A 4,110-nucleotide genomic window follows, 5' to 3' on the forward strand; every position below is an offset into this window, starting at 1 on the left:
CAGATGAGATAGTGATGGTTCTCCATAGTCACTACCACCAAGCTATTAGAGCTTCGTGATGAACTATAACATATCAGGGATAGATATGATGATCCTTGAGCTATTCGCGACACCGCGAAAGTAGAAATCAAGTAGGAGCATCAATTGTTGATGGTTAAACCACTAGTTTCAAGAAGGGCAAGGGAAAGAAGGGATACTTCATGAAACGGCAAGTCAGTTGCTGCTCTAGTGAAGAAACCCAAGGTTGAACCCAAACCCGAGACTAAGTGCTTCTGTAATGAGGGGAACGGTCACTGAAGCAGAACTACCCTAGACACTTGGTAGATGAGAAGGCTGGCAAGGTCGACAGAAGTATATTGGATATACATTATAATGTGTACTTTACTAGTACTCCTAGTAGCACCAGGGTATTAAAATACCGGTTCAGTTGCTAAGTGTTAGTAACTCGAAATAAAAGGCTACAGAATAAATAGAGACTAGCTAAAGGTGAGATGGCGATATGTGTTGAAAGTGTTTCCAAGGTTGATGTGATCAAGCATAGCATGCTCCCTCTACCATCGAGATTGGTGTTAAACCTAAATAATTGTTATTTGGTGTTTGCGTTGAGCATAGACATGATTGGATTATGTTTATCGAAATACAGTTATTCATTTAAGGAGAATAATGGTTACTCTGTTTATTTGAATAATACCTTCAATGGTCTTGCACCTAAAATGAATGGTTTATTGAATCTTGATCGTAGTGATACACATGTTCATGCCAAAAGATATAAGATAGTAATGATAGTACCACATACTTGTGGCACTGCCATTTGAGTCATGTTGGTATAAAACGCATGAAGAAGCTCCATGTTGATGGATCTTTAAACTCACTCGTTTTTGAAAAGATTGAGACATGCGAACCATGTCCATTGGTATATATGCATGAAGAAACTCCATACAGATGGATCGTTTGGACTCACTTGATTTTGAATCACTTGAGACATGCAAATCATACCACATGGGCAAGATGACTGAAAGGCCTTGTTCTCAGTGAGATGGAACAAGAAAGCAACTTGTTCGAAGTAATACATTTTGATGTGTGCAGTCCAATGAGTGCTGAGGCACGCAGTGGATATCGTTATGTTCTTACTTCACAGATGATTTGAGTAGATGTTGAGTATATTTACTTGATGAAACACAAGTTTGAATTATTGAAAGGTTTAGGTAATTTCAGAGTGAAGTTGAAGATCGTCGTGACAAGAGGATAAAATGTCTATGATATGATCATAGAGATGAATATCTGAGTTATGAGTTTGGCACACAATTAAGACATTGTGGAAATTGTTTCACAACTAATACCGCCTGGAACACCATAGTGTGATGGTGTGTCCGAACATCATAACTGCACCTATTGGATATGGTGCATACCATGATGTCTCTTATCGAATTACCACTATCGTTTATGGGTTAGGCATTAGAGACAACCACATTCACTTTAAATAGGGCACGACACAATTTCGTTGAGACGACACCGTATGAACTATGGTTTAGAAAAACCTAAGTTGTCGTTTCTTAAAAGTTTGGGGCTGCGATGCTTATGTGGAAAAGTTTCAGGCTAATAAGCTCGAACCCAAAGCGGATAAATGCATCTTCATAGAATATCCCAAACAGTTGGGTATACCTCCTATTTCAGATCCGGAAGCAAAAGTGATTGTTTCTAGAAACGGGTCCTTTCTCGAGGAAAAGTTTCTCTCGAAAGAATTGAGTGGGAGGATGATGGAGACTTGATGAGGTCATTGAACCGTCACTTCAACTAGTGTGTATCAGGGCACAGGAAGTTGTTCCTGTGGCACCTACACCAATTGAAGTGGAAGCTTATGATAGTGATCATGAAACTTCGGATCAAGTCACTATCAAACCTCATAGGTCGACAAGGATGCATACTACTTCAGAGTGGTACATAATCCTGTCTTGGAAGTCATGTTGCTAGACAACAATGAACCTACGAGCTATGGAGAAGCGATGGTGGGCCCGGATTCCGACGAATGGCTCGAGGCCATAAAATCCGAGAGAGGATCCATGTATAAAAAAACAAGGTATAGACTTTGGAAGAACTACTTGATGGTCGTAAGGCTGTTGGGTGCAGATGGATTTTAAAAGGAAGACGGACAATGATGGTAAGTGTCACCATTAAGAAAGCTCGACTTGTCGTTAAATGTTTTCCGACAAGTTCAAGGAGTTGACTACGATGAGACTTTCTCACTCGTAGCGATGCTAAGAGTCTGTTGGACTTATGTTAGCAGTTACTGCATTATTTATGAAATCTTGCAGATAGGATGTCAAAACATTGTTTCCTCGACGTTTTTCTTGAGGAAAGGTTGTATGTGATACAACCAGAAGGTTTTGTCAATCCTGAAAGATGCTAACAAGTATGGAAAGCTCCAGCAATCCTTCTAAGGACTGGAGTAAGCATCTCAGAGTTGGAATGTACGCTTTGATGAGATGATCAAAGATTTTGGGTTTATACAAAGTTTATGAGAAACTTGTATTTCCAAAGAAGTGAGTGGGAGCACTATAGAATTTTTGATGAGTATATGTTGTTAACATATTGTTGATCAAAAATGATGTAGAATTTCTGGAAAGCATACAGGGTTATTTGAAAAGTGTTTTTCAATGGAAAACCTGGATTAAGCTACTTGAACATTGAGCATCAAGATCTATAAGGATAGATCAAAAACGCTTAATAATACTTTCAAATGAATACATACCATGACAAGATTTTGAAGGAGTTCAAAATAGATCAGCAAGAGGAGTTCTTGGCTGTGTTACAAGGTGTGAGTATTGAGTAAGACTCAAGACCTGACCACGGCAAAAGAGAGAGAAAGGACGAAGGTCGTCCCCTATGCTTTAGACGTAGGCTCTATAGTATGCTATGTTGTGTACTGCACCTGAAGTGTGCCTTACCATGAGTCAGTCAAGGGGTACAAGAGTGATCCAGGAATGGATCACATGACATCGGTCGAGCTTATCCTTAGTAACTAGTGGACTAAGGAATTTTCTCGATTATGGAGGTGGTAAAAGAGTTCGTCGTAAAGGGTTACGTCGATGCAAACTTTGGCACTAATCCAGATGACTCTGGGTGGTAAACCGGATTCGTATAGTAGAGAAGTTGTTTGGAATAGCTCCAAGTAGCGCGTGGTAGCTGCATCTACAAGATGACATAGAGATTTGTAAAGCACACATGGATCTGAAAGGTTCAGACCCATTGACTAATAAACCTCTCTCACAAGCGAGATATGAACAAACCCATGGGTGTTGGATTCATTACAATCACATAGTGATGTGAACTAGATTATTGATTCTAGTGCAAGTGGGAGACTGTTGGAAATATGCCCTAGAGGCAATAATAAAATGGTTATTATTGTATTTCCTTGTTCATGATAATTGTCTATTATTCATGCTATAATTGTATTAACTGGAAACCGTAATACATGTGTGAATACATAGACCACAACATGTCCCTGGTAAGCCTCTAGTTGACTAGCTCATTGATCAATAGATGGTTATGGTTTCCTGACCATGGACATTGGATGTCATTGATAACGGGATCACATCATTAGGAGAATGATGTGATGGACAAGACCCAATCCTAAGCATAGCACAAGATCGTGTAGTTCGTTTGCTAAGAGCTTTTCTAATGTCAAGTATCATTTCCTTAGACCATGAGATTGTGCAACTCCCAGATACCGTAGGAATGCTTTGGGTGTACCAAACGTCACAACGTAACTGGGTGGCTATAAAGGTGCATTACAGGTATCTCTGAAAGTGTCTGTTGGGTTGGCACGAATCGAGACTGGGATTTGTCACTCCATATGACAGAGAGGTATGTCTGGGCCCACTCGGTAATGCATCATCATAATGAGCTCAATGTGACTACGGAGTTGGTCATGGGATCATGCGTTACGGAATGAGTAAAGAGACTTGCCGGTAACGAGATTGAACAAGGTATCGGGATACTGACGATCGAATCTCGGGCAAGTATCGTACCGATAGACAAAGGGAATTGTATGCGGGATTGATTGAATCCTCGACATCGTGGTTCATACGATGAGATCATCGAGGAGCATGT

Source organism: Triticum dicoccoides, chromosome 4A (genome assembly GCF_002162155.2).
Source record: "Triticum dicoccoides isolate Atlit2015 ecotype Zavitan chromosome 4A, WEW_v2.0, whole genome shotgun sequence".
Lineage (NCBI taxonomy): Eukaryota > Viridiplantae > Streptophyta > Magnoliopsida > Poales > Poaceae > Triticum > Triticum dicoccoides.